Source organism: Balaenoptera borealis (genome assembly GCF_965194805.1).
Source record: "Balaenoptera borealis genome assembly, chromosome: 6".
Taxonomy (NCBI): Eukaryota; Metazoa; Chordata; class Mammalia; order Artiodactyla; family Balaenopteridae; genus Balaenoptera; species Balaenoptera borealis.
Genome location: NC_138863.1, coordinates 27,199,514 through 27,225,989, shown reverse-complemented (window position 1 = coordinate 27,225,989; position 26,476 = coordinate 27,199,514). Strand labels below are relative to the sequence as shown.

The 26,476-nt window shown below is 36.1% G+C and overlaps 1 protein-coding gene and 1 long non-coding RNA gene across 44 annotated transcripts in view; one reads left to right on the top strand and one right to left on the bottom strand.

Moving 5' to 3' along the window:
- Positions 1-4,166: 4,166 nt before the first annotated feature.
- On the bottom strand, positions 4,167-13,209 carry LOC309630758. The gene is made up of 2 exons (XR_014245921.1): positions 12,269-13,209; positions 4,167-10,935 (listed from the first exon to the last, which is right to left on the bottom strand). It is a non-coding gene; the product is annotated as an uncharacterized lncRNA (long non-coding RNA).
- A 147-nt stretch (positions 13,210-13,356) lies between these two features.
- MAP2 (microtubule associated protein 2) overlaps positions 13,357-26,476 on the top strand; it is a 277,616-nt gene continuing 264,496 nt past the window's right edge. For 13 of the 43 annotated variants that reach the window (XM_082396346.1, XM_082396347.1, XM_082396326.1 and 10 more), the window contains exon 1: positions 13,358-13,603. The gene's annotated coding sequence lies outside the window, so the exon portion shown is untranslated. Of the gene's footprint in view, positions 13,604-24,507; positions 24,589-26,476 lie in introns of all 43 variants that reach the window. The other 30 variants (XM_082396351.1, XM_082396311.1, XM_082396352.1 and 27 more) reach the window with 11 other exon arrangements.

Genomic DNA, 26,476 nt, shown 5'->3' with positions numbered 1-26,476 from the left:
GGGTCACAAATCAAGCCTCAGTGAACTTAAGAAAACTGAAATCATATCAAGCATCTTTTCTGACCACAATGCTATGAGATTAGAAATGAATTACAGGGAAAAAAACGTAAAAAGCACAAACACATGGAGGTTAAACAATATGTTACTAAACAACCAAGAGATCACTGAAGAAATCAAAGAGGAAATCAGAAAATACCTAGAGACAGATGACAATGAAAACACAATGATCCAAAACCTATGGGATGCAGCAAAAGCAGTTCTAAGAGGGAAGTTTATAGCAATACCATCCTACCTCAAGAAATAACAAACATCTCAAATAAACAATCTAATCTTACACCTAAAGGAACTAGAGAAAGAAGAACAAACAAAACCCAAAGTTAGCAGAAGGAAAGAAATCATAAAGATCAGAGCAGAAATAAATGAAATACAAACAAAGAAAACAATAGCAAAGATCAATAAAATTAAAAGCTGGTTCTTTGAGAAGATAAATAAAGTTGATAAGCCATTAGCCAGACTCATCAAGAAAAAGAGGGAGAGGACTCAAATCAATAAAATTAGAAATGAAAAAGGAGAAGTTACAACAGACACTGCAGAAATGCAAAGCATCCTAACAGACTACTATAAGCAACTCTATACCAATAAAATGGAAAACCTGGAAGAAATGGACAAATTCTTAGAAAGGTATAACCTTCCAAGACTGAACCAGGAAGAAACAGAAAGTATGAACAGACCAAACACAAGTAATGAAATTGAAACTGTGATTAAAAAAAGTCCAACAAACAAAAGTCCAGGACCAGATGGCTTTACAGGTGAATTCTGTCAAATATTTAGAGAAGAGCTAACACCCATCCTTCTCAAATTCTTCCAAAAAATAGCAGAGGAAGGAACTCTCCCAAACTCATTCTATGAGGCCACCACCACCCTCATACAAAACCAGACAAAGATAGTACAAAAAAAGAAAATTACAGACCAATATCACTGATGAATATAGATGAAAAAATCCTCAACAAACTACTAGCAAACAGAATCCAACAACACATTAAAAGGATCATACACCATGATCAAGTGGGGTTTATCCCAGGGATGCAAGGATTCTTCAATATATGCAAATCAATCAATGTGATACACCATATTAACAAATTGAAGAAGAAAAACCATATGATCATCTCAGTAGATGCAGAAAAAGCTTTTGACAAAATGCAACACCCATTTATGATAAAAACTCTCCAGAAAGTGGGCATAGAGGGAACCTCCCTCAACGTAATAAAGGTCATATATGACAAACCCACAGTAAACATCGTTCTCAATGGTGAAACACTGAAAGCATTTCCTCTAAGATCAGGAACGAGACAAGGATGTCCACTCTCAGCGCTATTATTCAACAGAGTTTTGGAAGTCCTAGCCACGGCAATCAGAGAAGAAAAAGAAATAAAAAGAAATAATACAAATTGGAAAAGAAGAAATAAAACTGTCACTGTTTGCAGATGACATGATACTATACATAGAGAATCCTAAAAATGCCACCAGAAAACTCCTAGAGCTAATCAATGAATTTGGTAAATTTGCAGGATACAAAATTAATGCACAGAAATCTCTTGCATTCCTATACACTAATGATGAAAAACCTGAAAGAGAAATTATGGAAACACTCCCATTTACCATTGCAACAAAAAGAATAAAATACCTAGGAATAAACCTACCTAGGGAGACAAAAGACCTGTATGCAGAAAACTATAAGACACTGATGAAAGAAATTATAGATGATAGCAACAGATGGAGAGATATACCATGTTCTTGGATTGGAAGAATCAACATTGTGAAAATGACTATACTACCCAAAGCAATCTACAGATTCAAGGCAATCCCTATCAAATTACCAATGGCAGTTTTTACGGAACTAGAACAAATCATCTTAAAATTTGTATGAAGACACAATAGACCCCGAATAGCCAAAGCAGTCTTGAGGGAAAAAAACGGAGCTGGAGGAATCAGACTTCCTGACTTCAGACTATACTACAAAGCTACAGTAATCAAGACAATATGGTACTGGCACAAAAACAGAAACATAGATCAATGGAACAAGATAGAAAGCCCAGAGATAAACCCACGCACCTATGGTCAACTAATCTATGACAAAGGAGGCAAAGATATACAATGGAGAAAAGACAGCCTCTTCAGTAAGTGGTGCTGGGAAAACTGGACATCTACATGTAAAAGAATGAAATTAGAACACTCCCTAAAACCATACACAAAAATAAACTCAAAATGGATTTGAGACCTAAATGTAAGACTGGACACTATAAAACTCTTAGAGGAAAACATAGGAAGAACACTCTTTGACATAAATCACAGCAAGATCTTTTTTGATCCACCTCCTAGAGTAATGGAAATAAAAACAAAAATAAAAAAATGGGACCTAATGAAACTTCAAAGCTTTTGCACAGCAAAGGAAACCAAAAACAAGATGAAAAGACAACCCTCTGAATGGGAGAAAATATTTGCAAACGAATCAACGGACAAAGGATTAATCTCCAAAATATATAAACAGCTCATGCAGCTCAATATTAAAGAAACAAACAACCCAATCCAAAAATGGGCAGAAGACCTAAATAGACATTTCTCCAAAGAAGACATACAGATGTCCAAGAAGCACATGAAAAGCTGCTCAACATCACTAATTATTAGAGCAATGCAAATCAAAACTACAATGAGGTATCACCTCACACCAGTTAGAATGGGCATCATCAGAAAATCTACAAACAACAAATGCTGGAGAGGGTTTGGAGAAAAGGGAATCCCCTTGCACTGTTGGTGGGAATGTAAATTGATACAGCCACTATGGAGAACAGTATGGAGGTTCCTTAAAATCTAAAACTAGAATTACCATATGGTCCAGCAATCCCACTACTGGGCATATACCCAGAGAAAACCATAATTCAAAAAGACACATGCATCCCAATGTTCATTGCAGCACTATTTACAATAGCCAGGTCATGGAAGCAACTTAAATGCCCATCGACAGACTAATGGATAAAGGAGATGTGGTACATATATACAATGGAATACTACTCAGCCATAAAAAGGAACAAAATTGAGTCATTTGTTGAGATGTGGATGGACCTAGAGACTGTCATATGGAGTGAAGTAAGTCAGAAAGAGAAAAACGAATATTGTATATTAACACATTTATGTGGAACCTAGAAAAATGGTACAGATGAACCGGCTTGCAGGGCAGAAGTTGAGACACAGATGTAGAGAACAAACGTATGGACACCAAGGGGGGAAAACCGCGGTGGGGTGGGGATGTTGGTGTGCTGAATTGGGCTATTGGGATTAACATGTACACACTGATGTGTATAATATTGATGACTAATAAGAACCTGCAGTATAAGAAAACAAACAAATAAAAAACAAGTAACACTAAACTTTCTTTGGGTTATTTGTATGGAAATATGTTAATATAAATGTTTCAGACATTACATGAAATTTCTAAAAATCTTACATGTTTTGATACAATGTTATAAGTCATAATTCTAGTTATTACTTTAAAATGTATATCTCAGAAATAACTAAATTTCCTTGTCAATTGCATTATTATGAACTTTCATCAAATCTTTAACCGTGGTCATTTTTAAGTCTTTTGTTATTTACAGACAGTTCTGGGTGTACTCTGATGCTTTTGCAAAAATGTTCCTATAAAAGGGTTTCATCTTCAAGGAATTCATGGAAAAGACTCTGACAAGTACAGGTTTCTGGTAACTGACTATACTGCTGAACAGACTGAATAAGCATTTTCAGAACTCTAATGGAAAACTGATGAATTCATAAAAGTGCTAACAAAAGATCAAGATAAAAAAAAATTAATTACATGGGACTGAATGAACTGATGAGGATGATTATAATTTTTGTGACTTTCTGTTTGAATAAAAAAAAAAATCCCACAAGGACTCAGAGGCAAAAAATATACAAATCAATTTTCACTGCAAAGTAAAGGACCTGTTACAGTGGAGGATTACTGGACTGAATGTCAATATTATGACATAGTATGAGTGTGTTTCGTGTTTGGTAATTGCAATCATTGTTGCTTTTGTTGTGGTCATCCATTTACAATGCTTGGTGTCAGTTTATTTATCTCTTCTAAAAATAACATACAGTGTGTGTGTGTGAAAAAAAAAAAAAAAAGGCTACTCTTCCCACCCTGCACCGAATTGTCTTGGCAAAAAAAAAAAAAAAAAAAAAAGAAGTGTAAGACTTGTACACTAAAAATAACACAGAAAAATTAATAAAAACCTAAATAAATGTAAACACATCCTGGGTTCATGGACTGGAAGACAGTATTGTTATAACAGCAATATTCCCAAACTAATCTATAGATTTAATGTAATCCGTATCATTGAGACTCATATTTCCCAATTTCAAAATTTATTACAATGTGTAGTGCTTGCATAAGGATGGACATATAGATCAATGGAACAGAAGTGAGATTCCAGAAATAAACCCTCATATTTTTGGTCAATTGATTTTCAAAGGATATGCCAAAAACAATTCAATGGCAAAGAAATGGTTTTCAGGAAATGGTACTGATACAACTGGTCGAACCTGTACCACACACCATGTAAAAAATTAACTCAAAATGAAGCAAACACCTAAATGTGTCTGGCTGCTTTAACTTAGCAAAATGTCCTTGAGGTTTATCTTGATTGTTGCAGGTATCAGTATTCTGTGCCATTAATTCTGTAGTAGCATTCTAGTGGAGAACTATATCACAACTTGTTTATGCATTCACTAGTTTAGGAACATACGGATGGTTTCCAATTTTTAGCTATTATGAATTATGCTGCTATGATCATGAAGATAAACATCTTTGTGTGGACACATTTTCATTTTTCTTGGGGAGATAGCTGAGAGTGGAATACCGCAGTTATATATAAGTGCACATTAAATTTTTTAAAATCTGACAAACTCTTTTCCAAAACGGGTATACAATTTTATACTTTTACCAGCACTGTATGAGAGTTCCAGTTTCTTCACATCCACACCAACACTTCATATTTCCAGTCTTTGTGATTATATCCTTTCCAGTGTGTATGTACTGGTATTTCATGTTTTGAATTTGCGTTTTCCTAATGGTTAATGATATTAAGCATCTTTTTATGTCTTAGTAGCCATTACCATATATTTTGTGGTAAAGTATCTATTCAAATTTTTACTCTTTAGAGGGAGTAAGATAGGCTGTTTATCTTCTTATTATTGAGTTCTGAAGAGTTCTTTATAATTTTTATACACAAGAACATTTACAGGATACATAATTGTTGTTTTGTAAACTTCAGAGTTTCCCAGGCAAAATCTGAAATTGGCCCTTGTACATGGAGGGACAGACTAAAAAGAGGCACACTACTCCAGATTGTTAGGTTGCAGGATTAATAAGCAAGGGAATTTACCTGCAAGACTTGTCTTAGGCACCTGCCTGCCAGAATCTTAAAAGTTTATATAGAGGCCTTAACTGGGTTCAGTCACATATACCAACCAGATGGTCTCAACAACACATTGCTCTCTCAAGGCTTCATACTTGAAAATGGATCCTATGGTGCAAATGGTGGGCAGAAAGTACATCCCAAGGATAGGGGTGGGGGTAAGAAGCCTCTGATTGCCTGGGTCCAGCTCAATGGGCAATTGGCCATCAGGCCCTCTTGATGATCACCTCCAACAACAATTTAGAAGTATTTCCTCCCAGTCCTTGTTTTTTTTTTTTTTTTTTCTTAATGGAGTCTTTTCAAGAGTAAAAACTTTTAATTTTCATTGTATCATTTTTTTTTCATTTAGTATCACAGTTTTGGTGACCTACCTAAGAATTCTTTGCCTAATCTGAAGTCACAAAGATCTTTCTCTTGTTTTATTCTAGTTTTGTAATTTTATCTCTTATATTTACATCTCTGATCCATTTTGAGTCAACTTCTGATACACATTTTTAGGGTCACATAGACTATTAACCAAGATAGACTCTATGCTTGGCCATAAAACAAGCCTCAAAACATTAAGAGAATTAAAATCATACAAGGTATGTTTTCTACCACAATGGAATTAAATTAGAAATTGATTATCAATTAGTATCTTTCAAATCCATTTCTATATGCAAATTAGACAGTCACAATGTATTTTGAACTAAATGATAATGAAAACATAACATGTCAAAATTTGTGGAATGCAGGTAATGCTGTGTCTAGAGAGAAGTTTATAGTTTTAATGCTTATTTTTGGAGACAAGAAAGCCTAGACTCATTGATATAAACTTCTATCCTAGGAAGCTAACAAAAAGTAGCAAATTAAATACAATGAAAGAAGAAGAAAGAAAATTATCAAGATAAGTGCAGAAATAAATGAAACAGAAAAGAGAAAAGTGATTGAGAAAAGCAATGAAACTAAAAGATAGCTCTCTGAAAATCATTAAAATTTATAAGGCTCTATGTAGACTTATAAAGATAAAAAATAGAAGACATGTTACCAATAACAAGAATAAAAGCAGGGGCATCACTAAATGATACAAAATGATCCTACAGATAAAAAAGGATAATAAATAACTCGAATAAAATTTGACAATAATTTACATAAAATGAGAAAAGTCTTCAAAGGACACAAATTATCCCTGAATCAAGAAGAAACAGGAGGGGTTTCCCTGGTGGTGCAGTGGTTAAGAATCCGCCTGCCAATGCAGGGGACACGGGTTCAAGCCCTGGTCTGGGAAAATCTCACATGCCGCAGAGCAACGAAGCCCTTGTGCTACAACTACTGAGCTTGTGCTCTAGAGCCCATGAGCCACAACTACTGAGCCCGCGTGTCACAACTACTGAAGCCGGCGCACCTAGAGCCCATGCTCCACAACAAGAGAAGCCACTGCAATGAGAAGCCTGTGCAGCGCAATGAAGAATAGCCCCCGCTCGCCACAGCTAGAGAAAGCCTGTGTGCAGCAACGAAGACCCGATGCAGCCAAAAATAAATAAATAAATATATTAAAAAAAAAAAAAAGAACAGGAAAGTTGAATAGTACTATATCTATTAAGAAAATTGAATTTGTTATAAAAAACTTTCCCACAAAGAAAACTTCAGACTCATATCACTTCAGTGGTAAATTTTATCAAACATTTAAGGAAGAAATAACACTAATTATATACATATATATTTTTCCAAATATATATGAGGAGAAAAGAAAAAAATACCTCACCAATTATTTTAGAAGTCCAGCAATACCTGATTAAAGTAAGCAAAGATTTTACGAAAAAGAAAACTACTGACCAATATCCTTCTTGAACACAGATGCAAAATTCCTGTGAGATATATTTACAAAACTATTCTAACATATATATAACATATATGTATATAATGACAAATCAAGAGTTATGACAGTATTCTACATTGGTTTAGCATACAAAAATTTATGTAATTCATCATACATTTAGAATAATGGATAATAATGGAAAAAAACAATATTTTTATTTCAGTAGAGATAAAACATTTAACAATATTCAAATACAAATTTATGATAAAAACTCTCAGCAGAATAGTAATAGAAGGGAACTTCCTCAATCTTATAAAAGGCAAGTAAAGAAATTTACAGCTAACATGATAGGCAAAGTTTAAAATGTGAATTATCCCTCTAAGATCAGAAGAAAATGCAAAGACATCCTCTCTCATCAGTTCTGTTTAACACTGTACTGGAGGATCTAGATGTTGCAGCAAGAAAAGAAGAAAAAAAATAGGCAAACATTTTAGAAAAAAAGTTCTTTGTAGACATCATCATGTACATAGAAAACCCTACTAAATGTACCAAACAGCTTCTTGAACTTACAAGCAAGTTTAGAAAATTCATAGAATGCAAGATTCCTCTAAAAAATTAAGTGTATTTCTATGTACAAGCAATGTATACTTAGAAATTAAAATAAAAAACCAGTACCATTTACAATAGCTTCAGGAAACATGAGTAATTTAGAGATAATTTTAAAGACATATATGTGAAACTTGTCCACAAACACAACAAAACATTGCAGATAAATATTCAATAAGACAGGTTAACAAATTTGGAAGAGTAGACACTATAAGAATTATGCTATCAGACTACAATGGAATTAAACTAGAAATTTATAACAGATCACTCCAAAAATATTTGGAAAATTTCCAAATATTTGTAGATTAAACAACAGACCAAAATAACTCATGGGTCAAAGAAAAGCCTTGGGAGAAATTTAAAAATATTTTGAAGTAAATGAAAACGAAAACACAACCTATCAAAATTTGTGGGAAACAGTCGAAGCAGTGCTTAGAGGAAAATTTATAGCATTAAATGCATATATTAATAATAAAATTATTATTAATCATAAAAACCAGTGCAGAAATCAATGAAAACAGGAAAATAATTGAGAAAATCAACAAAATCAAAAGTTGGTTTTTGAAAAGTTCGATAAAATTGATAAACCCTTAGCCATACAATCAAGAAAAAGAGAGAAAATATAAATTATAAATTATTATAATTATTATAAGAAATGAAAGAGTGCCATCACTACTGATCCCACAGACATTAGAAGGAAATAAAGGAATATTACTAACAACTCTATGCTTACATATTGATAACAAAGATGAAAAGGACCAATTCTTCGAAAGACACAATCAAAACCCACACAAAGAGAAACAATCTGAATAGGCTTAAATCTATTAAATACATTGAATAAATAATTAATAATCTTCCAAAACATACAGCAACAGGCTTAAAAGGTATCACTGGTGAATTCTATCAAATATTTAAACAAATGACAACATTTTTATTCAATCTGTTCCACAAAGTAGAAGCAGAGGGAGCACTTCCTAACTCATTCTATAAGGTCAGCATAACTTTAAATACTAAAAACAGACAAAGAAATTACAAGAACTGGAGAACTACAGCTAATATCTTTCATGAACATAGATGCAAAACTCTTCAACAAAATATTAGCAAATTAAACCCACAATGTATAAAAATAATTATACACCATGACCAAGTGGAATTTATTCCAGGTATGCAATACTGTTTTAACATTAAAAGATCAATCGATTTTACCTCTCACATCAAGAGGATAAAAAGAAAGGTCATATGATCTTATCAATAGTTGCAGGAAAATCATTTGATAAAATCAAACTCCCATTCATGAGAAAAACTCTCAGCAAACTAAGAATAGAGGGGAACTTCCTCAACTTTATAATGAACATCTACAAACAATCTACAGCTAACATCATATTTAATGGTGAGAAATTAGATGCTTTCCCCCTAAGACTGGGAACAAGGTAAAATTGTTCATCTCTCATCTCTCCTGTTCAACATCATACTGGAAGGCCTAGTTAATGCAATAAGACAATAAAAGCAAATAAAAGGTATATAGATTAGGACAGCAGAAATAAAACTCTTTGTTTGCAGGTGTAAAACTCTTTGTATATGTAGAAAATTTCAAAGGATGGACTAAAAAAATTTGCCTGGAACTAATAAGAGTTTATAACTAGGTTGCAGGATACATGGTTAATATACAAAAGTCAATTTCTTTCTTATATACAGCAATGAGCAATTTACATTTGAAATTAAAAACATAGTATCATTCACATTAGTACCAAGAAAATAAAATACTTAGGTATAAATCTAGCAAATTATGTGTAAGATCTGTATAAGAAAAACTAAAAAAACTCTCATTAAGGAAGTCAAAGAAGATATAAATAAATGAGTAGGAAGATTCAATATTGTCAAGTTATCAGTTCTTACCAACTTGATCTATAGATTCAATGCAATCACAAGCAAAATCCTAGCAAGTTACTTTGTGCATATGGACAGGTTATCCAAAAGTTTATATGAAAAGGAAAGAGACCCAGAACAGCCCATATAAGTTTGAAGAACAAAGTTGGAGGACTGATTATTACCTGACATCAAGGCTTATTATAAAGCTACAGTAATCAAGACAGGATAGTATTGGCGAAGGAGCAAATAGACCAATGCAACACAACAGAGAGCCCCAAAATAGACTCACACAAATATATTCAACTGATCTTTGATGAAGAAGTAAAGGCAAATCAATGGAGAAAATATAATCTTTTCAACAAAGATTGCTAGAACAACTGGACATCCACATGCAAAAAATGAATCTAGGTCTTGCACCCCTTACAATAATTAACTCAAAATGAATCATAGACCTTGCTATAAGCTGAATATTTGTATCCCCCCCAAAATTCATACACTGAAACCTAATGCCCAATGTGATGGTACTGGGAGGTGGGGTTTGGGGAGGTGCTTAGGTCATGAGGGTGGAGTCCTCATGAATGGGATTGGTGCTTTTATAAAAGAGGCCCTAGAAAGCTCCCTTGCCCCTTTAACCATGTGAGGACACCAAAGAAGGTTCTGTTCATGAGGATATGGGCCCTCACCAGACACTGAATCTGCTGACACCATGCTCCTGGACTTCCCAGCCTCCAGAACTGAAAAATAAGTGTTGTTTATAAGCCACTCAGTTTATGGTATTTTTATTATAGCAGACTGAATGGACTAAGAGCTAAATGTAAAACACAAAGTTCTTAAACTTTGTAAGATAATGTAGGAGAAAATCCTAGAAATCTTGGGTTTGACAATGAGTTTTTAAATATGACACTAAAAGCATGATTCATGAAAGAACAGTTGATAAGTTGGACTTCATTAAAATTAAAAACTTTTGCTCTGTGAAAGACACATGTTCCCCTGCTAACCGAAAGTACAACGTTTCTATAAGACCTTTTGTAAGCTGAACGGCATAAAGTGAAGAAGAAATTACCTTAGGACACGCCTTGCTAATGGATGCACAGATGCTCATAGACACAGTTCAAAGCTACGGGGGCTTGATGGAGTTGGGCGGTGTCACTTTCACTTCTTGGGTGTGTCTGCCTCCATAACGGCTGGCTGCAAAACAAACATTGAATGTTATTTTCGCCTTTTTTTTTGTCTTTTTTTTTTGTAAAAGCAAAAATCCTTTTTGATTTCTTTCAGTTAGTGAAAACACGTACTAATGTAGGTCTTTTGTAAAAGAGAAGTGGCATAAAGCGAACTTTTAGAAAGCAGGGGATCCCTGTAATGGAAACTCTACTTTCTGTTCAATTTTTCCTTTTTTTTTTGAAATGTAAAACTGCTCTGAGAAATAAAACCTGTTAATAATAATTAAAAAAAAAAACAACCTCAAGAAGACTTAAATAAATCAAGATCTATACCATGCTCATGGATTAGAAGACAATATTATTAAGATGGCAATTCTGCCAAAATTGACTTATAAGTTCACCACAATTCCAATTAAAAACAGTATTAATAGAAATTGACAAGGCCCCAAAACTTATGTAAAAATGCAAAGTACTAGATGATTCAAAAGAATTTTGAAAAAGAAGAGTAAGACTGTAGGACCTGACAATACCTGACTTCAAGACTAACAGTAAAACTAAAGTAATCAAAGAAATATTTTGGTTTGCAGACAATGAGGTTGGGCAGGATTGTGTTCAATGCTGGAACACAATATCTTTTTACTTTAAACTCAGAGTTGATGCAGACCCAGGGGAGTTCTACCTGAAATGAAGGAAGGCAGAAAGAGCAACACCACCTTAGAACTTTATTGTTGTGTCAAATAGCACAGAACTAATAGGAACTGAGAAATACTCAATAATAGGACTATACAGGATTGAAGATATACTCTCGATGAGCATCTGTAGCTGTGTGCCAGGTCAAGAATGTCAACTGCTAACACTCTAGCAGGATTCTTACTCCTTCTTTCCAACCATATCATTTCATAGTCCCCTAAGACCTCCTTCTTCTCAGTTGGGTCACTTTCTGAGGAGGAGCCCTAAATCCTCCAACCTCTCTGTCACTTGGTATGCCCTGATACTTCCAATCTCACTTCGAGCACTGGGATGTGGGATGAAACTGGACAGAGGGAAACAATACTCAGAGCGTGGGGTATGATTTTGGAGACCAGCGTTTCAGACTTTGTTCTGTTATGGTTTCTAATCTTTACAGTGTCCCATCATTAGGTCTCTTTTTCAATCTGAAAATTGAGGGAATTGGACCAAATGTCTGAGAAATCAACTCTAATGTTCTATGGTTTTATGATTCTATGGCTAATTTAAGTGACAAAACCAAATTATAGCTACTGTTGAAACTGCACAGACCATACCCCATTATCTTCGTAACCTTAAAAACACCTTGTTAGTACTCCATATAGAGCTTGAAACAATTCTAAGTTGCATCTTACCTGTCTTGCTTACAATGAAGTGATGTTCTGTGATTATGAAGATTCCATGGTAAACAATCATCTGTTTTCTCAGTTGGGCACATCTCTTTCAAAAGTATTTAAGAGGTAATTCTTTTAAATGGTGACATTTCAAGGTCAACGTTTTCTGTGCTTCATATTCTTCACAGACTCTTCTTATTCATTATTTAATTATATCTTCATATTAAATATGCCATAGGGGTAGGGATGACATTTTTTAATCCTCATTTGACACAGTCATACATGAGATTTAGATGAAATGAATTGACTCTGGATCATACACCTGGGTATCTAGAATGTAATATCCAAGAAGGCAGGGATTTTTTGGGGGGAGGGGCGTCCTGTTTTATTCACTGATGTTTCCATAGTGCCTAGAACAGTGCCTGACATATAGCAGATTTAATACACATTTGTTGAACGAATAAATGAATGAACAAATCTGATTAGTGACGGAAGAGGTCCAATAATTCTCTAAACCCTCAACCATTGTTCCTTTAGTATTGACAAGCGTTGTTCTCTGTCCTCATGCTCGTCCCAATTTTCCTGTCTTTTCTGGAAGCAACCGTCCGGAGGTTTGCAGAGGCAAGGCCAGTGAGCCCTCGCCACTGAGGGGTAACCGGAACCCCCATCTCACAGAGATGGAGCAGGGAAAGGAGGGGCGTCTATGGGGGAACTCCTCCTTGAGAGACTAAAGCTGACACTCCCCTGAGTTTACCAAGGACGTCAGAAAAGAAGGTTCGCTAGGTCCCTCTGTCCCGAGGATGCTGGTCTCACACGGCTTCTGGTGGCGGAGGTGGGCGGTGAGGGTGGGGGGATTCTCTAAAGAGGGCCCTATGGTCCCAGGCCCAAGGTGGCCCGGGTTTGGCCGGCGCGCTGAGGCTGCCACCCGCGCGGTTCCCGCCTGGCGGCTGGCTGGCAGCGGCGAAAGGCGGGGCGGTCGCGCTCCCCTCCGGGACACTGCGGCTGTGCCCGCCCCCGCCCCTCCCCCGCCGCCGACCCGGCCGCCGATCGGGCGGGGCTTGTGGGGGGGAGGGAGGCGGGGCCTGCAGAGGGCGGGGCGGCCGCGCGGGGAGCCGGCGGCCAGGGCGACGCTCAGACTGGGCCGGGCGCTCCGGCTGCGCGGGCTCTCGGGCGCCGCGGCGACAGCATCCTCCTCCTCCTCCTCTCTTTCTTTTCTTCCCCTCCGCTTCTTTCTTTTCTTTCTCCTTCTTCCCCTGCCCCGTCCCCCGCTCTGCTCCTTCTCCGGAGGACATTAGGTCCTCAGGTCCCTGAACGGTGGCAGCGACGACCGCGGGTGCATCCAGTTTCTGCGCCCAGGTAAGAGAGCCGTCCCCACCTCTGTATAGGGTGCTTGTCTTTCTCCTGCCTCGCCCACCGCGTAGAGGGAGGAGAAGGAGCCCAGGAAAGGAATGGGAATGGGGAGGGGTTGTCTCGTCCTCTGTGCCTGGGAAGCAGGCACAGGTTGGCCGAGCTGTCCAGTCTTCCAGCTGGCGGAAGCTTCAGGCCCGGCCTCTCTAGGTGTCACTACTACGCAGCAGGGGACCAGGGCTGCTACCTGGGCTCTAGATTTGTAGAAGGGTGTGTGACCTCGGTAAGTACCACTTTGAAACGCCCGGGAATTTACGTCGGGTTAGGATATCTGTCTTGAGAGATATCCTTGTGAAAGAATTTCGAGATAGAAGTTTTTTGTTTTCTGGGGGTTTTTTTTGTTTGTTTGTTTTTTGTTTGTTTGTTTTGTCCATCTAACTGCAGAGAACTGCACACTGACGAATGAGTAAGTTAGAGAAGCCTTGTCAATTTGACATCATTTTCCCTGTAATTCTCTCAGAAACAGCTTGGAAGAGCAAGATTGATGAATATTTATAATTCTAGGAAAATGAAAAATTAATGTCTGGTCTTGTTGGAGGGCGGGACACGAAGAAATGAGTCTGGGTGAGCCTGAGCGTCCACGTAGTCTCTTTTTAAACGATGGGGGTGGGAAGCAGCATATACAGTGCATCTATTTTCTTTTTCTTCTTAAAAGGTGCTTTGGGGGCTGCAGTGCTGGATGCCTTCCTTCCCCAACCTCGTCTTTTGTTTAAGGATGGAAATTTAAAGGAGTGTGTGAGAGGAGCCAGGAGTGGGGCTCCTGTGTGTGTTTGGGTGTGTGTAGGGGGGAGGGGGTAGTAAAACGCATGGGGTCAGAAAAAAATCCTCGAAAACTGGAAATGGATGTTATTACTGCCTAGCATCAGGGTTTCAGGATTTTGTCAGAAAATAAAAAAAGCTTTATTAGCAACAAGCCCGTTTGTAACAATTGCTGTGTGCCATCAGCTGTAAGCCCTTAGCATAATGCTTCCAGCACATAGACCCTTTAAAACTGACTCGATGTGAAGGGTTTTTGTTTAAATGAGCTCACACACACAAGCATGCACAGGGGTATGGTGGTACACACCACATACACACACACACACACATAAACACATTTGCATATATAATACACTATATACCTAATGTTGCAAAAGGGAGTGGATACTTAAAGACGAATCTTTAAATATTTATCCTTGAAGGTTTGGGATTATGGTGTGAATGAAATGTGTAGAGCAAAACAAATAAATATATGTTGTTGGGTGGTATATAATTTTGGATGTGAGGCGAAAGGATTAATGAATATCGGTAAGGTACTAACTTAAATGTTAAAAATATAATTTATTTTAAAATGATCGGTCTGGGAGAGGAAATGACTGCTAACTGAAATTGAGGTTTGCAGCCTCAGTGAGGCGATGGAGAACAAAGCCTTTTATGTGAGCCACATTATGCAAAATGTCCCATGCTTGAGCTGCAGGTACCAGCCTAGTATAAAGCATAGCTCTGTAACCCTGTCATTTCACTGTGGGCAATTATAATTTTTTTGGCAATGAAAATAGATTAAATAAATAAAAGCTCTTGAGAATGCCCAGGAGGAAGATTATAGCCTTTCACTTGAATGTGACTCAAAACACCCATTTAACTGGGCAATTGGTGTCTACATATTTTGGTAGAAATCTTTATGAATTTGTAAAAAATCATGGGCATTTCAGTCACCCCCTCTTCATGCACAAAAGCATTTCCTTCTCAAGGAAAGGTGAAAGGCGTTTTTGTCTTTCACTAAAAAGTGTTATATTTGCGTGTGTATGTATGTGGTGTGTACCACCATATGCCTGTGCATGCTTGTGTGTGTGATTTTACGTTGCTTTCCTGGTAATTTTATCTGGTTATCGTAGGTTTACATCTGGAATCACGATTTGCATGTGATAGAGCTATTGTGCCTTTAGGATCAGTGGTACATGCTGTTTATCTGTCCGTGCTTTATTTAATTTTAGTATTTCACAATATGCTATAATGTTATTTAATTTCCAAAATTCTTTTTGTTGTTGTTTTTATTTTACCCATAAGCAGAAATTTGCTTAACATACATCTGGAGATCTAAGCAATTTAAAAATTGAGCTTCCTTTTTTTTAAAAAAATAATATTTTAAATACATGAATTTTCATTTTCTTTGTTTCCCTCCTCTTTTCATTTCCCTTGCCCCCATCAAGTAACCTGTTTCTTTGTGACTCTGTCAACGCTGCTTTCAGCTTCTAGTTATGTCTAGACTATCAAAAGTAGAGCCAGTGTTCTCAGGAATTTCAAATTTAGGATTTGTTAATTCTCTGTAGCAACTCTCCCAGGATGACTTGTTTACAGCACCTTCTCAGGGAGGAAAAGGAGAAAAAATGTGCTGAGAGAGCATGACCCAGTGAAACCAGCACAGCCATTACCTCATCCTAGTAGCTACTTCAGATTCATTGAGAGAGCAGGCATCCTCTCAGTGGAAACCAAACACCAGGAGCACACCCATCTCAAGGCAGAAGCCTTTCTCCTCCCATAGCAGCCTCTACTGTGTTGCTCTGCTGAGGTTAAAGGGATATTTTCTCTTTTATGGATTTCTTTTCAAGGATCTTGAACTTGGTCATAAGTATGCAACCAGAAATGAAACTTGGCACAGCATACCCGAAGGAATAATTTCATTCCTTTACCACTTATGGCTTAAATCGATTTGCAAATTTTCTAAACATCAGAAGGGAAAAGGAAGAAAAATGCTTGTTGGTGTATTTTTGCATGTTTTCTTATGACACCCATTTTTTTTGTGGAATTTTACTAGCAACTAGATAACAGACTGGATTGTTATGCTTTTGAAAAATGGAGTTGCACTGTTGGATTTTAAAATGAAATAGTTACAACGTTTGCTTAGATGTATACATGACAATATGTGGATACTTAAAATATTCATTGATGTCCCCATAAGACTGACCATATGAAACCAACTTGGGGATTTTAGTATTCAAGTTGATCACTTTGGTTAATGAATTCCTTTCAATGCTTAATTTCCTCTTGACAGATTAAGATAAAGAATCTGAAATAACAGTTACAGTGGATGATAACACCACCCCCAGGTCAATACCATATCCCTTAATGCTAAAAGTAGTCATTTAGGTAAGTTATTAGTAATGCATTAGTAAAAGTTATCCAAAGATAACATTCTGGAACAGTCATAAACTCTTATGTCTCTGAAACATCAGGTAAAGATGCTGTTACGCTCTTTGAGTCATATCTGATTCTCTCAGATATGTCTGTTCTTTTTCTACTTTAGTTCTCCCTATGCCTTTCTTAATGCCATTGCCTTGATCTGCTCAATCTAGACCTTCTTATGTGTGAGCAGTATTTTGATCATTTCACTGATTTTTTTCCCTCTCTTTTCATTCCATTCTTTAAAATCTCATATTTGAATGTTAGTCTTCTCTAGGCATTTTGTCTTCAATACTGTTACTCTCAATACAAATTTAACCTTTACTTTTCATTTAGGAGAGTATTCTGATTTATTTATTTATTTAATTTATTATGTATCTCTTAAGTTTCTATTGGATGTAGAATATTGTACTGGGGACTATGTATAGAGACACAAAAAATACTACAGGGCTCCTGGCTTTAAGAAACTTATACAACAATGTAAAGCAATTATACTCCAATAAAGATGTAAAAAAAAAAAAAAGAAACTTACAAATAAAGTTAGAGGGATTTGTTTCTTTTGTAATGGGGAATAACTAAGAAGTAACATTTAAATGAGCAGTTATTGTGTTTCAGATATGATAACATAAGTTCCAGGGACTGCACTTGGGCAGGGTAATGTCCCAACACCTCAAAGACAAGCTTTTATGTATCAGTTATGTAAATGTCCTAATGTACGTCCTGTATATCCTTCTTTTTCCATATATGTATTCTCTCTATATAATTATAGAAATATTTGTATATATAAACTAGGGAATTGTAAATATAACATCTCTGACACACAATGGAAGTACTATGTATCTCAAATGCTTCAGCCAATCAGCTGAATCAGCTGTAGAAGGTCAGATCATTAAATGCTGGACAGCACATGAAAATCTCAATTCAGATTATTCTAAGCAACTTTTGGTGTCTCAAGAAATTATCAGTCCCAGGAATTGATTCCAAAGCAGTTAAAGAACTACAAAGTAAGAAGTGGCACACGAAGGGCCAAAATCATGGGAGAGGGTGTGAGAAAGTTTGGGTGAGTAGGTGGGGGTAGAGGGAGATGAGGAACGAAAGCAAATTCTCAGCTACATTCCCTTTAAGCTGGAGATGAGCTTTTGTCTAAGTGGGTGAAGAGGGAAAAAATCTGTTTTGTTTTTCTACCTCAACATAATATTTTGTTTGAATCCCTCCCCTGCCATTACTTTGAACTAAGGCCATAGGTGTTTTCTTGTAAAATTTATACAGGATGCTTATTGGAAGCAATTCTATAGTGAATTAAAAATTTCAAAACAATATGAACACAATTAGTTGACTTTTTATGAGAAACACTGTGAATGTAATCTTTGAACTTAGTCTTTCCTGTTCGAGAGAGGTAAACTCTTTGAGTGGTGATACTTTTTAACTGTGATACGTTTTACATAGACATTTTAGTGAAATTCTGTGGAAGTTAAGACAGAGCTCAGGATTTCCTTTTTCAGTCAGTTGTTAAATTTATATTGTGGATTTTAAAGAAAGTTTTAAACAATTTGTTTTTCATTAATATACACCAGAGGGGACAACTCTTATGTTTTGCTTTTTGTTATGTTAATAGGCCTTTTAGAGAAAATAATTTAACTAAGATCACACAGCTTGACTTTCCTCTTACTTTCTTCTTTTCTTCCTTTCTTCTCCCTCACTGTCTTTCCCTTCCTTCCTTTCTCCTTTTCTTTCTTTGCTCCTTCCTTTCAATTTGTATTGGCAAAAAAAAAATCACTGATGATTAGAAAATGCAAATATATCCTGCTATTTTTCTTGCAGTTTATTTTCCATTATATCTATATTTCTCATTTAACATGCAGTTTTATGCCAATTTCTGCTCCTTCTCAGGGCTCCATCCCTATCTTGGCCCCTTCTTTGATCTTGACTTTTATATTCTCTAGCATTGAACAATCTTTTCCTTGTATACCAGTCTTTGATCGTGCTTCCTTCCTCTAGAAGGCCTTTCTGAACCAGGAAGAAAAGTTACTTCCTTGTTTCTTCCCATTATTTGTACCCAAGTTGACTCAGACTCCCTTATCTTACAGACAATTGCTTATCCCAATTGTGTCCTTTCCAGCCTTCTTCAAATTAGTTAAAAAAAGAAAAATATGGTACACCTGTACAACTTATTGCTTTCAAAATGAAAAATTTGATTGGCCAACTGTATTTTGTTATTTTATTCACCTGACATCAAATAAAATGGTTTGACTGTTTTTTAAAATTGAATTGATTGGTAAAGTCATTATGTGTCAGGCAGTCCACTGTCTTCGTTTTATGCTAGCTAACTACACTGATGTTCACCTAAGTTGAACTACATTAATTTAATTTTAAATGAAATATTCCTAGTTACATTGCTTTGTACAGCATCAGCATTAGCCATCTTGAATCCATCTCAAAATGATCATAAAACACAGTACTTGAATATCCATGGGTATATTTCATTGCTTAAATATCTAGCTCTCTTATATTTAAAGCTAACTTATAAGTAAATATACAAACAAGCTCTTTTAGTTTGAGATAGAATAATCAGGCCAATATGAACCCTTTATATCACATTACTTTAGGTATTAATGGATTTATAGTTGGCCATGTTGTAACAATTGCAACGTACTGTATTATGTTGTTAATGGACAGCAGTGAAATTATATAATAAATTGGTATGAGAAAATGTTTTCTAATTTTATTGGCTAGAAAGCAGCACAATTAAATAATGCTAAGCTTTGAAACTGTATTATTTTATTTGGGTATTGTGCCTCTCAAAATTGTAATTTAGTCTTTCCTTTAGAGTATACATTTTTGAGCAGAACAATATTTTAAACAATATGCTGCCTGTTTTTCTGGTGTTTATGAGACCACATTCCTTTGGCCCACTTTGAAAACAAACAAGCAAATAAAAAGTTTTTAGGATTCAGTTATGCATTCTTTTTATGTTAATGTCATCTAATATAGCTAGGAATAGATCTGATTCTGTAATTTACTACACATACTTATATTGTTCAAACAAAAATCTGCAATCTGTAGCATACAATTTCTTTGCTCAGTGGACAAGAATATGGAGTTATAACACCTGTAACAACTTATTAGTCCACCAAATGTGTCTACCTTGTGTTTCACAAAGGGCTAGCATGGTAGTATTTGTGTGTGTGTGGGGGGGGGGGTGCTGTGTATGTGTGTAATAATCACAGAGTTAGCCTTATGTTTATGACATTTTCTATAGTTGAGATAAATTGTTATATAATCAGTTGATTTATAGAAAATTTAAAATTATACTTTGATGCTTTGATGCATATGAGAATATTTGGTAGTAAATAAAATTTTATAGGACAAACAATGACATAATTATTCATTAACGAAATCAAATCAGATGAATTTCAAACAATTACTATATTTTTCTGTTTGGAGAGATATAGTCCAAATTTCACTGCCCATTATTAAAATCAAATGATACAGCTAAATCTTGTGCTCAAAATCAAAGCATCTCCATGTTGATCAAATGTCCTGAATTGAAATACTGGTCCCTTAAATTTATCTTTTAAGAAGTGCAGGTGGCACTGCTACTGCATGGAAAATGCAGTTTATCTTCATTTAAACAGCAGAAGCCAGGAACTTTAGAAATTTTGCTGCTCAGAAAGCATTAAGAAAGCACTGAGCATCCTATTGGAAGCTAAATCTCTTATAAAACAACGAAGTGAGTATGATCTAGGGTTTATTTTAATGGGTTTGGCCATTGTGCCTCAAACTAAAGCTTGCCTCATTCATAGATTACATGATGAAAATTATTATAGACCATTAAGTGGTCTTTGGTGAAACTGAGGTTTTGTGGGGTTTTTTTTATGTTCTTATCACTTTCAGACCAATCACTAGTTCCATGATTTGGGGTTTTTTTGTTTTATTTTGAAAAATACCACATTAAGTGAGGGTGGTCCATATCAAAATTGTAAATTATGACAACTTGGTACAATCTTGGACAGTCTCACTGCCCTATTTCAGCCTCTTCCCAAAGACTACCATCAAGTTTTGTGATAAGAATCCAAAGTTTTCCATTAAAAAACTGATATTGAAATGAGTAAACTTATTAATGAAATCTTTTCCTTTTCCTTCCTAATATATTTATAGTCCGTGTAACAGTAGCTTTTTGTAACCCTAATAATTGGTGGCCTAGAAGGACTGTGTGCTTATACATCTGGAAACAAAGTCTATTCTTCTGTGCCTCTGCCCTGTGACAGAAGGGACATCAGTTCTTAAGACTTGCTAATTATATATGACTTAGATGTTTGGAGAGGAAGAGGGACCCTTAGGAGCAAATGGTGTGAACCTCTGATGTACATATAAGTAAACTGGGACAGGGAGTGGTTAAGTGACTTTCCTGAGGTTCTGAGTAGTGGAACCGGGCCTAAGATTTAGTTATTCATGTCAAACTCAGCCTGGTAAGGGGATGCCAGTAAAGAACCATCTCACTCGGACTCTCTGCTTCCAATTCTGGTTATATTTTTGTTCTCTGACCTAAGGGTGGGGTGATCTGGCAGTCATACCTGCCCCACTTTGTGACTCAACTGTGACTTTCACATGAATATAAAAGAGGGAGGGACTCAGGCCATTCCAACCAGCTCCATGCCAGCTCCGCTGCGGAACGTGGTGAGGCTAAACCCGGGCCAGGAAACACTGACAAGGCTGCTGCACCAGGTTCATTCTTGTGGTTTGGATCTCTTAGGACAGAAGTTTAAACTCTCTGGGGTTGTGTGCCCAGACTCAAGGTACTTAAAAAGCCAAGGAGCTTTCCTCTGAACTTGAACTATCCATACTGATGCCTCCAGATTGATTGAGTTTGTGTTTAAACTTGGCTCTGTGTTCAAGGGGAATCCAACAAAAATAGCCAGGTTGAAACTTTTTTATGACCTATAACACTATGAAATTTTCTCAAAAATAGCTTTCCTTTTGTGTCTCTGCAACTTTAACATTTTTAGCTAAAAGGAAGTGAGCTAGAAAAGCTGTGGCCTCTGTGTCTGTGTCTGTTTCCCTCTTAACTTTTCTACTCTCGTATGTCTTCCTGTTTCTCTGCCTCCAGTGTTCCAGTCCTCTTGTTTCTTTGCTTCATCCAAGGAGACAGCAAATTAAATAAGAATTAGTTGTTTCCATGGTACTGTGTTCAGTAGAGCTTCACCCATACCCACACTGCTTAGGCATTATAGAGTCTTAAGCTGACAAATACATGAAAGGCATGAAGAGCATCTTGGAGGAAAGAAATTAAGCAGAAAGCATGCTTAAATATTTAAAGAGAAGTATACTCCTAGTCACTGAAAACTGAAACTGTATACCACTATCTAGGGAGTGAAGGAATTGTAATGTCATCCTTCTGTTAAAGAATGTCATATAGTATGTCCTAATTCTCTAAATGAATGTACTTAGTCATTAATCAGAATTGGAGTTACCGTTTTATCACTGAGTAGCTGGAACAATTCCTTAAAATATTTTCCATGAACATTTGAGAAAGGATGGGCTATACATATTGGCTTCTCCTGAAGTATCTTTATTTTGAGCCGTAAATATAGGAAAAAGCCATCTTAATTGCACATCACGAATGTATACCTATGAAGGCAGATCTTTTAAAATGAGATATTTTATGCTTTTCTTCTTAGATGTGGTTTATTGAATTTGATAGTCTGAAAATCTAAATGATCCATAAAGAGTAAAAATTGAGTTATTTGTAGTGAGGTGGATGGACCTAGAGTCTGTGATACAGAGTGAAGTAAGTCAGAAAGAGAAAAACAAATACCGTATGCTAACACATATATATGGAATCTAAAAAAAAAAAAAAAAAAAAATGGTTCTGAAGAACCTAGGGGCAGGACAGGAATAAAGACGCAGCCATAGAGAATGGACTTGAGGACACAGGGAGGGGGAAGGGTAAGCTGGGACGAAGTGAGAGAGTGGCATGGGCATATATACACTACCAAATGTAAAATAGATAGCTAGTGGGAAGCAGCTGCATAGCACAGGGAGATCAGCTTGGTGCTTTGTGACCACCTAGAGGGGTGGGATAGGGAGGATGGAAGGGAGACACAAGAGTGAGGAGATATGGGGATATATGTATATGTACAGCTGATTCACTTTGTTATAGAGCAGAAACTAATACACCATTGTAAAGCAATTATACCCCAGTAAAGATGTTAAAAGTAATAATAATATTTTTTAGTAAATGATGTTCTTGGGAATAATTCGTTTTTTAATTTTAACTTTTGTGTTATGTATAATCTATATGTGGTATTTTACAGACAATACATATTTGTATAATTGCTCATGAAAAGTTAGTGTGTGCAACAAGGATATTATTCATCTCTATACTTGAAAAATGATACCCTATAATCTTTCTTAAACTGCCTAACTCTCTGAAATGTAAAAAATGTTGCACAGGTATTCTTTTGGAAGAAACAAAAAGTTAAAAAAAGAAAGAAACATAGCTTTTGTCTTGCAGATTTTTAAATTTTTAAATAGGAGAAAATTTATAAAAGAAAAATTCATGGTCACAAAATTTTAACATTTTAAACGTAAACACTACAGGGCAAATAGATACTCTTTATTTTTCTTCCACTTTAATATCACGCTGGTGTGCCCTAAGTACTTCTAATATCATGGTCCATAATCATTTATTTATTTACCAAATGGTTATTAGATCCCTAATATACAGCAGGAACTTTTTTGAATATATAGTATATTGGGACAAACCACACAAATTCCTGCCCTCATGGAGATAATATTCTAGTAGTGGGAGATAGAAATTAACATGTAAACCAAATTACAGACACGAAAAAAATGCTGCAAGAAATAGAAAACAAGAACACATAATAGAGCTTGTCTGGGATGGCATAGGCTGTTCTTGGAGACATGAGTAATGAGAAGTAGCCAGGCATATGAATATCTGGGGGAAAAGTTTTCAAGCAGAGGGAACAGAAAAAACAATAGCCTTAAAGCAGGAAGAAGCCTGGAATATTTGAGAAACAAATACAAAGCCAGTGGCCCTGGAGTCTGATGAACGTGGTAGAGGGTGATGGGACAGGAAATGAGGGCAGAAGGCAGATAGCAGGCCACAAGGTTCTCTTGACCATGATAAGGGGGTTGACTTTTATTTAATTGGCAGTACGTTCTAATTTTTAAGGTAGTAGAAGCAAAAATTTTTTTGAGAATCTCATAAGAGCTTTCAAAGATTAATTATGTCTTCTAAATCTCTGTAGATATATTTGTTAACATCACTAATGCATTAAATCACAAGAGAGAAATCATTTAGAAAATTAGAAATCAGTGATAGAGATAAGATTAGATTTTTGTTGATATAAAATGCTCTAAACATGGGCAACCCAAATTGTGTCATTTTCTTGAGATATTGAAGAATTACATATGTAAGTGATTTTAACCCCTGCAGCTTTTTTGTACCTGAAACTAAGTTTTTAAAAAAATCTAAACAGAAAATTATAAATCCATGTTTGAGGAAAGTAGTCACAAAAATCACTCCAGTGTCAATATGAATGTGTTCTTTGGCTATTTCCCCACAGCAGCTTTAGTTATAAACAAGGCCAGGTGCCAAGCAACAACCAATATGGTACTGAAATTTATAAATGAATTAAATAACGGAGTTACACATATTTTGCTTTTTACAGGTAATGGCCTAAATGTCCTGAAATTCAGTAAGTGAGCTGATCCAATTTCATGATGATCTTGAATCACCTTTGAGATTAATGGTTAGTTTACCTCTTCATGTATATTGCTTATGCTAAAATACTTAAATGTACTTTTCAAATATTTGTAGACCTAGTATAATGCTCTACTGAACTTAGCATTAAACACAGTTTGCCAGACTTTTGATTGATTGTACTTTTGGCATAATTCAAGGCTGTTTACTTTTTTCCTAGGCATTTCCTCAATAGAAAACAAAACTATTAATTTTTTTATTCTTTCATGTAATATTATTTATAGGGCATTTTCAAAATATCACATAATTTAGGAGAAAGTAGTATTTTTATTTTATAATGAAGAATTGAATTACTGTTGATTTTTCTTGAAGCTTCTTTTCTTTTTTTTTTTTTTGAAATTCACGTTCTTTTATTTATTTATTTATGACTGTGTTGAGTCTTCGTTTCTGTGCGAGGGCTCTCTCCAGTTGCGGCAAGTGGGGACCACTCCTCATCGCGGTGCGCGGGCCTCTCACCATCGCGGCCTCTCCTGCTGCGGAGCACAGGCTCCAGACGCGCAGGCTCAGCAATTGTGGCTCACGGGCCTAGTTGCTCCGTGGCATGTGGGATCTTCCCAGACCAGGGCTCGAACCCGTGTCCCCTGCATTGGCAGGCAGACTCTCAACCACTGCGCCACCAGGGAAGCCCAAGCTTCTTTTCTTGACTTCCACTTTGTTTTGTTTTTAGGATTAATTAATTATATGATGTAAATTGCTTTAATGTGGAACAGTTAGGTAGAATGATATATCTATCTCCCAGACTTGCAATTACTCAAGTTAAATATTAAATATATGAATAACAAACCAACAAATAATTCAAATATATATTAAACTCTAAATAGCGTTCTTGGAATTTTATTTAAATGTAGGCCTTTTAATATTGAGATATCACTAAATATCAAATATAAACTGTTATTTCAAAGAACTGATGAAAGGCTTTAAGAAAAACAAGAAAGTGATTGATTTTCTTCTATATGTACAACCATGCTTATGCTATGGGATGTAAAATATACAGCATGTTGTTTTCCTCTAGTTGCCACTCGCTAGAGACACAAGACATAAAACTAATATTAAAAAGAATATAATGCACAATAAGGTAAATGGTAAAGAATAGCATGTCTTGTAAGTGCTATACAAATCTAGAGGAGGGAAGTATATCACCATGTGCAGAAGCTAAAGATTTCATGTGGGAAGCAGGATGTGGAGTGGTGCTGCATAAGTGGCTTGGTTTGGAAAGCACCCAGGTAGGATAATAGCAAAAGCAAAGACACTGAGGTGACAAAGAGCAAGGTAAACCGTATTGCCTGCAGTGGGGGATTCCTTTTGGAGAAGAGTAAGATGGGTAGGTGGTCTTGGATTTGTAGAGGTCCTTACGTACCAGGCTTACTTGGGGTTTTGGTTTTATCATAAGGCCATTGGAGTCAGTGAAGGATTTTGACTTGGGGAGGAGGGGAAGGAGTGTGATGTTTTAAGATTAGCAAGAAAAATTTGAGAGGATGTAGTGGCAGGTCTAGAATTTCTACATATGGTGTGGCATAGAGACATCAACCTATTTAGAGGCAGAGACTAAGGGACTTGTTTGGGAGCTATGGTTGCAGACATTTTCACAAACAGCTAAGAAAATATCAATACCAAAGAATGGAGGTGGTGACACTGATAAAGATGGGGTGAGGAATGCCAGTGTCAAAAAGTTCAGAAATACAGGCTTGAAATGGCCCCAAAGAGTTAGAAGCCATGTAGAACTGTAGTCAGTGAGTAGTATGCTCTCCTATTGGGGTTATGTCATGTGCATGCAAAATATGTATTTTTAAAAAGACATTGGCCTTGGAAAACAAAGCAAAGAAATAAGGACAAATTTCAATTCAACTCCTCTGATTTCTAGGCCATATTGGAAATGA